The sequence below is a fragment of the Cetorhinus maximus genome, unplaced genomic scaffold (genome assembly GCF_964194155.1).
Source record: "Cetorhinus maximus unplaced genomic scaffold, sCetMax3.hap1.1 HAP1_SCAFFOLD_657, whole genome shotgun sequence".
NCBI classification, from domain to species: Eukaryota; Metazoa; Chordata; class Chondrichthyes; order Lamniformes; family Cetorhinidae; genus Cetorhinus; species Cetorhinus maximus.
In genome coordinates this window covers 32,909-46,803 of record NW_027596599.1, presented here as the reverse complement: position 1 = coordinate 46,803, position 13,895 = coordinate 32,909, and positions in this window count along the sequence as shown.

Here is a 13,895-nt window from a genome sequence, read left to right as displayed (position 1 = left end):
CAATATTGGGGAGAATTTCTCCATCTGGCGATTGGTCACAATGTGGAACTCGCTGCCACATGATGTGGCTGAGGTCGAGAGCATTAATGCATTGAAAAGGAGGCTTGACATATGTTTTTATGCAGAATGTATTTGGAGTTTCTTTGTAAATGCTTGAGAAAATAAGATTTAGTTTCACAAATAGAAAAAAAAATTCAGAGAAAATCAAACTCCGCCTCGGGGATTTTGAGCTCTGTGCATTCATGTCTCAGGCAGTGCTGCCCTCCCAGTCCTTGATAAAGAGGAAGGCCATCACAGGGTGTGGGGGGCAGAACTGTGGGACAGGCCAATGGAAAATGGGAGAGGATCAAACGGCATCCTATTGGGGTTAAACTTGAAGAGCTTCCCCCGACACTTGTGCTCCGGCAGAAAGGAAAACCACAGGCTATTGAAGTTTTGAGATACATCAGGATTATAAACAGATAATTCAGTAAAGTTGGAAAAATATAGGGCAGAATTTAGCCCTCGATGGGCGAGGGGGACCCGCCCCCAACTCGCCGACGGAAAAATTCTGGCCAAAGAGTTAAGGCGGCAGAGGGGAAGTGGAGAAATCAATGTCGATTGGAGAAAAAAAATGTCTTGTTTTATTGCAGAGATATTGTCTGATATTCTAGCGCAAAATGTTTCATACATTTGACAGTATTGAACATTGGATTTTAATGTCACTGTCTGGGTGCTGAACAGCTCCTGTGTGGGGCACAGAAATGACAATCTGGCCTGGGGGACATGAACACCCCTTACACAGCCCACCGGAATTTACTGACATTCATTTCAATGGAGGGAAAACCTGGGAAGTTCCTGTCATTGGAAACATTCCTCCCCAACGGTCGGAATTCTACTCGATTTTGGAAAATACTGTCACCCATCATCAACATGAGGAGAGTTCTGTCATCATCATTAAAATTTGACCGAGCCCATTCGGAGTGAAATCTCGAAGCAACTTTTCGCCTCCAAGTGTCGGAGAAATGTGGAATTGTCTCTCCTTTAAGGGGGAATACTGGGAATAATGTAATTTTCCAGGGTATCAAAACATACGGAGCTGAGGCGGATAAATGGAGTTGAGGGACATGTCAGTCATATCTAATCGAAAGGTGGAAGGCATTCAGGCGGCTGAACGTTCCAATCCTTTTCCTGTCCCCGTCCGACAGTCTGAGACCTTCCAATGAGATATTCAACCAAGGCCTCAAGTGGGAGTTTCAGATCCCACGGTAAAGTGGAGCAGGGGAATTCTCCCGGTGTCCTGGACAACATTCCTCCCTCAACCAACACCATCAAGGACAGATTAACCCGTAATTCATCTAATTTCCTTTCTGCAGGGTCGTGCTGGGTGTAATATGACTCATTCATTTCCCTGAAAAACGGCGGTTACTGCACTTGCGCGTAATGAATTTCGGGTGCAGTCAGTTTCTGGGATGGGTTCAGACTCTATGTGATCGTCTCTTTTATTCATACAAAGTGCATCACTGCCACCTGCTGACAGAATATCAGTTCCGAAGAAGAGCCTAATAAACAAAGAAACATAGAAACTAGGAGCAGGTGTAGGCCATTCGACCCTTCGAGCCTGCTCCGCCATTTATTATGATCATGGCTGATCATCCAACTCAATAGCCTGCTCCCGCTTTCTCCCCATGCCCTTGGATCCCTTTCGGGTATTGAGCTATATCTTACTCCTTCTAGAAAACATACAATGTTTTGGCCTCAACTGCTTTCTGTGGTAGCGAATTCCACAGGCTGACCACTCCCTGAGTGAAGCAATTCATCCTCATCTCAGTCCTAAATGGTCTACCCGGTATCCTCAGACTGTGACCCCTGGTCCTGGACTCCCCCACGATCGGGAACATCCTTCCTGCATCTAGTCTGTCTCGTCCTCCATTATTTTTAAATGTATTTCCATCCATTATTTTACCTCTACCTTTTAGCCTATTTCAATCCCTTACCCCCGCCCCACCCCCACTAGAGTTTTCTGTCACTTGATCGCCCTGCTTTCTACCCTTAATTTAACCATTCGCACATTTCTTAGCTAATATCACCACCGTCAACACCCCTTTGTTCTTTTGTCTAAGACATCTTTTGGTTATCTCCACCTATCACTGGTCCTCTATCCAGCTCTACCTGTCCCACCCCTCTTCCCCCACCCCCAAACCAGCTTATATTTCACCTCTTTTCTATTTTGCCTTAGTTCTGATGAAGAGCCATGCGGACTTGAAGCGTTAACTGTGTTCCTCTCCGCAGATGCTGTCAGACCTGCTGAGTTTTTCCAGGTATTTTTGTATTTGTTTAGGAATAAAAAATTCTTGCAGTTCACCCATGCGCTCTTTGAATGTTTGCCATTACCTATCCACCATCATCCATTTAGGTAAGTTTTCTCAATCCATCGGAGCCAACTCGTGTCTCATACCATCGTAGTTTCCTTTATTGAGATTCAGGACCCTAGTCTCAGACTCAACTACATCACTCTCCACCTTGATGAGGAATTCTATCATATTATGGTCATGCATCCCCAAGGGGCATCGCACAACTAGATTGCCAATAATTCCTTTCTCATTACAGAATACCCTGCCTAGGATGGCCTGTTCTCTAGTTGGTTCCTCAACGTATTGATCTAGAAAACCATCCAATATACACGCCAGGAATTCCTCCTCTATGGTATTCTTTCTAATTTGGTTTGCCCAATCTAAATGCAGATTAAAGTCATCCATAATTACAAACGTTCCTTTATAGCATGCCTCTTTAATTTCCTGTTTAATGCTATTCCCAACATCACCGCTACAATTTGGGGATCTATATAAAAACCCTACCAACGTTCTTTGCCCCTTAGTGTTTCTCAGCTCTACCCATACAGGTTCCACATCGTTGGAGCTAATATCTCCCCTCGCTATTGCGTTAATTTCCTCTTTAACCAGCAATGCAACTCCACCATCTTTTTCTTATTGTCTGTCTTTCCTAAACACTGAATACCCCTGGATGTTCAGCTCCCGTCCCTGGCCACCTTGCAACCATGTCTCCGAAATCACGACTATATCATACCTGTTTACATCTATTAATTAATTCATCCACTTTATTGCGAATGCTTCTTGTGTTAAGGCACAAAACCTTAAGGCTTATCTTTTTAATATTACTTGTCCCATTCCCATTATTTTTAACCAAGGCCTTGATTGATTCTTGCCATTGATTTCTCTGCCTATCTCTTTTCTTATTCCCCTTTCTGTCTTTTGTTCTTGTCCATAATCCCCCCTCCTCTGACTCCTTGCATAGGTTCCCATCCCCTTGATATTTTAGTTTAAACACTACCCAACCACTCTTGCCAATATTCCCCCCAGGACATCAGTCCCGGTCCTGCCCAGGTGTTACCTGTCCAGTTTGTACTGGTCCCACCTGCCCCAGAACTGGACCCAATGTCCCAAGAATGTGAAACAATCCTCCTCACACCATCACCTCAGCTACGTATTCATTCGAAATATCCTGCTATTTCTACACTGGCTAGCACGTGGCACTGGTAGTAATCCTAAGATACAAACTTTGAGTCCGACTTTTCAACTTACTTCCGAACTCCCTATATTCTACTTTTAGGACCTCAACCTTTTTTTTTACCTATGTCATTTGTACCAATGTTTATCATGACCACCGGCTGTTCACCCTCCCCCTTCAGAATGTCCTGTAGCCATTCTGAGACATCCTTCACCCTAGGACCAGGGAGGCAACAAACCGTCCTGGAGTCTCATTTGTGGCCACAGAAACGCCTGTCCATTCCCCTCACTATTGAATCGCCTAAAATTATTGCACTCCCACACTTTTTCCTCCTCCCCTGTGCAGCAGAGTCAAGTGTGGTGCAACGAATTTGGCTATTGCTGCTTTCCTGTGAGAGGCCATTCCACCAACAGTATCCAAAGTTGTATATATGTTTTGCAGAGGAATAGCCACAGGACATTCCTGCACTGCCTGCCTAGTCGTCTTGCTCCACCTGGTGGTCAACCAGTCCCTTCCTGCCTGTGGACTCTTAGCCTGCGGTGTGACCACCTCTCTATATATGCTATCTACAATACTCTCCACCTTGCAGATGCTCCAAAGTGTCCCCAGCCGCCGCTCGAGCTCCGAAACCCGGGCTTCCAGGAGCTGCATCTGGAAACACCTCACATACACATGCTGGCCCCGGGCACAGGAAATGTTCCCAGCTTCCCACATGGAGCAGGAGGAGCAACCACGGCTCTGAGCTCTCCTGCCATGACTTACCACTTTAAATTAAATTGTACCTTATACTTAATACCAGATATATCAATTACTCTCGGTTACTTATTCTCTGCTCCTCATTGTTACAGAATATAGCCCGTACAAACGATGAACCACAAAATAAAACCTTGAAAACTATAAGTGTTAAAAGTAGTAAATACTTACCTGAATGTACACACAGTCCTCAAAGGATCACCACATTCCCTTGCTCACCGCTCTCCCTCAGTCACCAAACTCCAACTTAAGCAATCTACTGCAGCCCAAAGCAGCACCAAAGTGCAATTTGGAAATGTTAACTCTCCTTCTCTCTCTACAAATACTGCCAGACCTGCTGAGTTTTTCCAGGAACTTTCTGCTTTTATTTTCTGACAGAATTTCAGTGCTGAATGAAAGAATTGAGCATTCAAAGCGGCCCAAGAATTGCTGAGTATGGTTTTTGAAGGTTCATAGGTTCGAAAGGCTGAGTGGTCTCCTTCTGTGTTGTATGAGGCTGCAACTTTCAAGCATTCTTAGACTTGGATCCGATCAAATTCAGATTCACAAAGTCGATTCAATCAATCCCATTGTTTCGTGATTTGTTCCCAGGGGTGTTAGTGGGAAAGATTAGTTGGAGAATCTCACATTAATATCCACAATTATCCGGGAAATATTTACAAATTAAGATTCTGCATTAATGTGATATATGCTGCAGTATTTAGCTGGTTTTGAAATCCGCTATATAAACCAACATGATTGTCATCCTGGCATTGCTGTGCTAACAGAGGGATTTAAAAACAGTAATGGTGGGAACCAAGTGATTGGAGATCTCTGGAACTGAACAGCATCGGAGTCAGTCTTGATATCAATACTCTGGTTTGTGCAGATCAACCCCAATCTACTGAACTCCTGGTTTGTCGGTTCATCTGGTGAATATCACAATGGGATCCATTCTGCGGGATGAAATGTTGGACATTAAACTCTCTCTACGGAACTTGTTAGACTCCACAGAGGACCATAGGGTCGCTTTACCCAGTAAAATCGTCTATGAACCTCATATTTTCCATCTAAAGTGTGTTCTTATGTAATTATTACTCCTCTTTTACTGACTCCACTGTTAACTGTTGTCTTTGTTTCTGAAATGACACCTACAAGTCTCCCTTTCAAACAGCCACAGGGAATGTAGTGTTAGTTGTTCCTGACAGGAATTAGGAATGTTGCCATCCTGCCCTTTACAGCCTTTCAGCCTCAGCATTGAATTCAGGATCTTCAGATTCTAAGCACCGTTCACATTCTGCTGTAACCATTAACACCTGCTCTGGAACCAGTTTATGAGCCTAAGAACACAGGAACAGGAGGAGGCCATTCGGCTTGTCGAGCATGCTCTGCCATTCAATTAGATCATGGCTGATCATCTATTTCAATGCCACTCCCCCGCAATAACTCCATATTCTTTGATGACATCGGTCTCAAGAAATCTGTCGATCTCTGTCTTGCACATGCTTGATGATTGAGTTTCCACAGTCCTCTGGGGTAGAGAATTCCAAAGATTTACCACCCTCTGAATGAAGAAATTCCTCCTCATCTCAGCCTTAAATGGTCTACCTCTTATCTTGAGATTATCTCCCCTGGATCTAGACTCACCAGTCAGGGGGAGCATTTTATCTACATCCACCCTATCACATTGTAAGAATTTTGTAAGTTTCAATGAGGTCACCCCTTATTCTTTGAACCTCTAGAGAATACAGACCGTCTGCTCAATCTCTCCTCATAAAACAATCCCTCCAGGATTAATCTAGTGAAGCTCCGCTGCACTACTTCTGTAGCGAGTATATTCCTCTTTAGATGAGAAGACCAAAACTGTGCACATTACTACAGGTGAAGTCTCAGCAAGTCTCTGCATGACTGCAGCAAGATATCCTTACTCCTGTATTCCTCGCGATGAAGGCCAGCATGCATTTACCTTCCCAATTTCTTGCTGCATCTGCATGCTAGTTTTTTGTCAAGAGTGTGAAGGAATATTCTCCACTTGCCTGGTAAAACAAACAACACTCACGAAACTCGGCATCATCCAGAACAACGCAGCCCGCCTTATCGGCTGCCCATCCACTATCTTATACATTCACCCCCCTTCACCACCAGTGTTCGGTGGCAGCAGTATTTGCCATATGCACTTTGCACCTTGCTACGAGCCATTTAAGAGCTTGTTGTGAATTTATGGTGTCAGATTTTTTTATTTGCAGGATTACTGAAGATTATCATTGAGTATCGTTATCAGAGGGCATTTTGTGGGATTTTACTGTGACGGGTGAATGTGCGCTTGTGAGTAATTCACTGTGGACCGCATTAGTTTGTGGGATGGGTTGAGACTCTGAATGGACGCAAGTTTTTCATTGATACAAAGTGCACCGCTGCCACCTGCTGAATGAAGCTCAGTGCTGCATGAAAGAAAAAGGACCCGAGAAGTGGGGGCTAACTTTGAAGGTTCACAGGCACCACGGATCATAGAAACATAGAAAATGGGAGCAGGAGTAGGCCATTCGGCCCTTGAGCCTTCTCCGTCATTCATTATGATCATGGCTGATCATCCAACTATAAAGAACAGGAGTGCATCGTAATTTTGCTTTCTTCTTTTGTAGGAAGTCTGATAATGTGACTTTGCAAAGGAAGGCTACAAGTGAAGAAAAGTAAGCAAAAGCTTCAATAAAATAAAATATCCAAATTACAAGGTTAAAATACAGAAGTTAGGTCTCAGAAGGTGTAGCAGCTTTATTACTTCTAACTTGTAAATGGACTATTGCTGGTATGTAATTGCAGTACAGCAGGGTTAATCCAGCAACAGTATTTTAAATTATAACAGCTCCAATTAATAAAAATTGAAACACTCTCCCAGCCAAATCTCACATAAATTTTCAGTATTATACATCAAAGTATCAGTAGAAAACTGTACAAAAACTCCCTGGACAAGAAAGATGCTTTATAGGCATTTAGAATTATTTAAGGATGGACCTTAGTCAGAAGGCCTCAAGCTTACAAGTTTACAAAGTTGGCAAATGGAAGTGCTCGAAATTTTAATGGCAACATAGCAATATCATAAAATTATATTAGTACCAATTTATTGGTTTGTGTGTGCGTGGAAATTATGTGCCATATCGATCGATTGGGCTCCTTCTGTGCTGGATCATACAATGATTATCATGTATTCTGCTACTCAAATCTAATCGATACCACTTTCTCAAATTGAATTCATCCAATCCCCTTGTTTGGTTATATGTTCCGTGATCATCATTGGGAAAGTTTAACTGGGCAGCCCCACACTAAAATCCACAATTATGTGGGATAGATATAATCAGCATGATTTTCCATTAATGTCTAACCTTTGATATAAACTGTAGTATTTAACTGGCTTTAACTTCAGCCTCAAGAACATGGTTGACGTCAAGACGGTGTAGTTCTAACAGAACGATTTGAGTTCAGTAATGGTGGTACCAACTGATTGAAGAACTCAGGAAATAGACACAATCACTGTCAGTATGGTGTCAAACTTCTTGTTTAGGTGTCAGTTTCTTTAATTCAATCATGCGATGTGCGGTTCTCTGGCTAGGCCGGCATTTATTGCCCACCCCTAATTACCCTTGAGAAGATGGTGGTGATGAACTCCCAATCTTCTACACTTCTGGTTTGTATGGTACTCAAGTGAATATCGCAATGGGGTTCACTCTACGGAGCAAATTATGTGACGGTCAACTCTCTGTACAGACATCCTTAGACTCTACAGACAAGCACAGAGACACGTGTGCCAATAAAAGTCATTATGAGCCTCGTGTTTTCCACCTAAAGCTTTTCCTTATATTTTTTAATCCCCGAATCAGGTCACTGTTAACCCCTGCCTTTCACTCTATTCCAAAGGGATTAGAGTATAAGGGTAAAGCAGTCTTACAGTAATTATACAGGGGCTAGGCGAGTCGTCAACTGGTACTGTGTACAGTCTTGGTCTCCTTAACTATCGTAGGATATGCTTATTATAGAGGGAGTGGAAAGAAGTTTCATGAAACTAATTGATGGGGGATTTCTATGCGGAGAGTTTGTGTAAATCTAGCATGTAATCCGTAGAGATGAGGAGAATGAAAGGTTGTCTCATTGCAGCATTTAAAATTGTTAAGAGCTTTGTCATGGTAGATGCTGGAAGGATGTTTCATCTGATTTAAGAGTTTAGAACTGGGCACCATGGTGATTCAGCTGAAAACATCTGGAAAATTCAATCTGGACGCGACAAGGAAATTAAACATGAGGATCATCGGGAAGAAGTGAAGCTGTTTTGTGAAACTGACAAGACATGTCCTGCTGGGAGAGACCAACAGAATCACGAGTCGCACCATCTCCTGCTGATCAATGAAGCTGTTGAGATCTACAAGGTACAATCAACAAGAGATTCACTCACATGTTTTCAGAAACACTTTCATTCTGTGATTGTCTTTCTCAATCCGAGGATCGGTTGAAGTCTTCATTAGAATCACACACAAAAAAATACATTGGCCATTCTGTAAGCTACAACAAAACAGAAAGTGAAGATTTCCGAAGTTAAGATGAGGTCTCCTTGTAATAAAAACAGAAAGTGCTGGAAAAACCCAGCAGCTCTCGCAGCAGTGAAAGTGAGTAGGAGGTATTTAAAGTGTGAGTGTAGGGTGGGAGTGGGGTTGGTTGGGAAGGTGGTGAATGCAGTATATCGGGGTTGTGGAAAGGTGAGGAGCAGCCAGCAGCAGGCAGGATAATTCATGCAGCCTCCCGGGCACAAACTGTCAATAAAGAGAACAAAAAGAAATAACTTTACATTTCTATAGCGCCATTCACGACCACATGACATCCCAGAGCACTTTACAGCCAGTGAGTTGTTTACAAAGTCTGTTAACTGTTTCAATATAGGAAACACATCAGGCATTCTATAATCTACAGATGTGATAATGACCAGATAATCTGTTTCTGTGATGTTGTTTGAGAGATAAATATTGATTGAACAGGACACTCAGCGTCATTCACTTCAACCTAGACTGTCACCCACTTTCACTGATCTGGTTTCTGTTATTTACAGTTCTTAGTTCACCAATTAAATACACATCTATCTCTGTTCTGATATTTTAAACCAATATCCCTATTGGAAAAAAGCGGCATAATTCGGATCAATCTTTTGATATTTTTATTTTATTCTCGCTCCACTCTTCTCTTTGCAAAGCATATTGTCACAAGTTGATATCCAATCAGAATCCGGGCTGCAGAATGGAGCCCCAGTCTCCTTTCCTGCACTGTTTAAGATTCATGTCCCTAATTGTTGGTACAGTTTAGTTCAGGCTACAAAGCCTAAACTACAATGTAAATCTAGGTACAGAACACATTGTCCATCCTATCCTCTGTCTGTTCTGCGTTTGAACCTCTGTTCTTTTCAATGGCTGGAACGCTGCTCCCATTAGACTTTCTGAACTCAGGAATCCCTGAGCCATTAGGACTGTGCTACTCTGCTGAGAAATGCTCCAGCCATATAATTGGACTTAGGTCGGTGGTCAATACAGACCGTATCCAATTGGTTAGCTGTTCTGCTCTCCGCCCCATATTCACTTTCATTGACTTGAACAAAACATAATATCCACCCTGTCAGTGGGAAGGAGGAGGGGAGGGGAGTGGAGAAGGCAGATAGGAAGGGAGTGAAAGGTGGCATCGTGGTACTGTAACTGGACTAGTATTCCAGAGACCCAGGGTTATGCTCTGGGGAGTCAGTTTCGAATCCCACCATGTCAGCTGGTGAAATTTAAATTCAATAAAAATCTGGAATTAAAAGTCTGATGATGACTATTACATTGCCCCATTGCCGATTGTTTTAAAAACTCATCTGATTCACTAATGCCCCTTTAGGGAAGGAAATCTGCCGTCCTTACCTGGTCTGGCCTACATGTGACTCCAGATCCACATCCCATGAACAATTGAAAAAATGTGATTCTACTGTTTTGCGTCCTCACCAATTTCCAATATCACCCCCAGTGTTCACTGGCTACCATGATTCTGCTCTTCCACTCAATCGCTTCAAGTTTAATGTCATTTGTTATAAATTCCTGGTCAGAACAATACTTCGCTGCATAGCTGATCTCTGAGCTTCACTCTGCTACTTTGCTGGGTTCTGGTCAGGAATTGGCTTTCGTCTGAGCTGAATTCCAGTTGTACTGTGATCTCTGTATTTGCTGCAGCTTTTTACTGAGATTGTATCCTCTTCTGGACCCTCCTCCGAGCTCCATTAAGCACATTCCCACTGAACTGCTGCTATCCAACTTCCCGTCCTGTTCCCATGTTAGCTCACATTGTAAATGGGGGCATCTCCTCACTTCCTGTCCAGCTAATTTTCAAATTCCCCCACTTTCATAAGGCCCATTTCAAAAATACCGACCATCAATCGCTGTTCTTGCACTTGATCTCCAACCTTACCTTAACAAAGTCCTTGAATGTGTGCTCACTTCTGAAATCCATGTCCATTTTCCAGCAGTTACATGTTTAAACCAACAACAGGATTTTCATCCATCAGAGCGTCAGTGGGTCTAATAATTGTCACAAATAACATGTACTATGACAGCGAGTATAGCGCATTAACCCTCATCATCCTCTTGGACCATCCTGTAACCATTGACATGGTCATCAGTACCATTCTCCTCCAATTTCTCTCCTCAATTGTCAGTGTGACTGTATTGATTTGGTTCCACATTTGCCAATTTGATCAACAGAAGTGTTTCTGCAGCAATAGTTTCTCTTCCCCCCTCAGCACTGTATCCGGAATCTCCCCAGGATTTATTCTTTACATCTCTCTATTACTGATCCAGATGTTGCACAGGTCAACCTCATCCACAGAAACAGGGTCAGTTTTCAGATGTACACCAATGACAACCAACTCTACCTCTCTTCGAACTGTCTTGGACCTTCCACCACCAGTTTGTTTTCAAGCAGCTTATTTGGAATTCAGTTATGTAGGAACCGGAATTTCTTTCAAATGAGTATTGAGAAGATTTAAGTTATTACCTTACAAAGTTATTACCGATTCTCCATCCGCTCCTTGTCCACGGTGTCTGACTCCGACTCTGTCTCTGACTGAACCAGACTTTTCCCTGCACCATCCTCATTACCCCTGCTCACTCACCCCTTGCCGCAATGTACTTTCCCCTTACCCCACCATCATTCAGTTTGTCTTCCCCACTGAGCACTCTTGCTCTCCAACCACACTCTCCCACACTCCGCAGCCCGCCCCTCCACCCAATGTTTCCAGTGAATTTCAGGTCTTTATCTCCAGACACCCAGGGTGTAAACTCTCAGGTAACAGCAAATTCCAAGAATTTAAACTACAACCTGAGTGAGATCTTTAAAAGGAAAGCATTCAAATTAAACAGAGCAGAATATTAAATCACTGACTGTGTTATTTTAACTTTCCCCCAGATCCAGCCTCTCTGACTCTGGATCTGAACACAGCGAATCCCCGGCTTATCCTGTCTGAGAACCGGACCAGTGTGAGGCTCGGAGACAAACGGCAGCCCGGAGAGGTTTGACATCTGGGGCTGCGTCCTGCGATTAGGGCAATTTATAAAAGGGAGACATTGCTGGAAGGTGAAGGTGGGAAACAAGACTTGTTGGGTCTGACAATGGTCCAAGGGTCTGCCAACAGTAAAAAGATGATCAACCAGAGACCTGAAACTGGATACTGGATAGTGTGGCTCGAACCAGGAACAGGTTATTCTGGCAGAACCACCCCTTCATCGACCCCCCGAGTGTGAATCCCCGGAAGATCGGGTTTTTCCTGGGCTATGAGGGTGGACAGGTGTCGTTTTACAATGCGGACAACATGTCCCATCTCCACACTTCCACCCACACTTTCACTGAGAGAATCTTTCCCTTCTACAAGCCGGGATGGAATAACAACAGGAAAATTCTGCACCGCTGGCATTCCGTGGTATTTAAGGTCACTAACAGATCCATCCCATAATTTCACACTGTCTCCCTGCCTTCTGCCTGCAGTAAACTGATGGGTGTGGGTCTCTATCACAGGTGGAGAGAGAAGCCAGGTTAACATTCCGGGTGTAAACCCTGTATGGGAACTGGGAACTGAAAGATCAGCGAGGACCTCTGTAGGGCTGGGGGAAAGAAGGAGGGGGAGAGAAGAAACAAATAGAAGCTCAATTGTAGAGAGGAACTTACTGGGTAGAATGAGCTGTGAACTGCAGGAACCCGGTGACCTTCCTGCCTGTAATGTTGCTCCACAGGCGGAAGGTGGTGGGACATCAGCGTGTTTGAGATGAATCAGTGCAAAACCTTTGCTGCCAAGCACTGTTGTTAAAATATACAGTAAAAGCAGCACTTGATCTAAAAAGAGGACTTGATGTTTAATTATATTCCAGAAGCCTCTCCAAGGCTCCACAGTGATAAAGGACAGGCGTTGGGAAACTCCACCGTTGAGCACTTGACCGTAATCCCTCCTTTTGTGAAAATGTATCAGTCAACCTCTTACGTCACATTGATGGGAAAATTATAGTTTAACATCTCTGATCTCTCTCTCCTATAGGTTTTAAAAACACATTCTACACATGAACCATTACTTTCTGATTTTCCTCATTTTGTTGTCAAATGTTTTCAACTTTCCTCAAATTCCACACCCTTCATATCCGTTTCTTACTCTTTAATAATATAAGTGCAAATATTTCATGTTATAAGTTTTTTTCTCTATTATCACTCAAACGTTATTTGACAAATCAGTTGTGAACATCTGTCTCTTTTAATTTTCCAGTCTTAAGCCATTTAAGAACCCACTGTGACAAGCTTACTGATTGAGATCAGTGTTTCTTATTAATGAATTGATTTGATTAGACCAGAAGAACACAAGAACCATGAGCAGGGGTAGACGATCGGGCCCAGACACTGCTCCATCATTCAATATGATCATCGCTGATATTCTGCATCATCTCCACTTTCCTGCCCACTCCCCCTATGCCGTGATTCCTGGAGAGATCAAAAATCTGTCCTTAGTATTAAATACATTCACTGATTCCACAACCTTCTGGTGTAGAGAATTGCAAATCATCACAATCCTATGAGCGAAGAAATTTCTCATGGTGTCGGGCGTAACATATTAGCAAGGGTAGAAGATTAGATAGCTAACAGGAAGCAGAGAGCAGGCATAGTGGGTCACTTTTGAGTTGGCAAGATGTGGCGAGTGGAGTGTCATAGGGATCAGTGCTGGGGCATCCACTGTTTACAATTTATATCAATGACTTGGATGAAAGGACTGAAAGTGTGATTGCTAAATTTGCTGATAACACAAAGTTGGGAAAGTGAGTTGTGAAGATGACATAAGAAGCCAGCAAAGACACATAGAAGAGGTAAGTGTGTGAGCTGTTTTCTTGAACCGCTGCTGTCCATTTGGTGCAAGTACAGCCACAGTGTTTTTAGGGAGGGTGCTCTAGGATTTTGACCCACCAAGAGTTAAAGAATGGCGATATATTTCCAAAACATGATGGTGAGTGAATTGGAGGGGAACTTCCAGGTGGTGGTGTTCCAAACTTTCTGCTGCCCTTGCCCTTCTAGATAGTAGTGTTCATGGGTTTGGATGGTGCAGTCTAAGGAGCCTTGGTGAA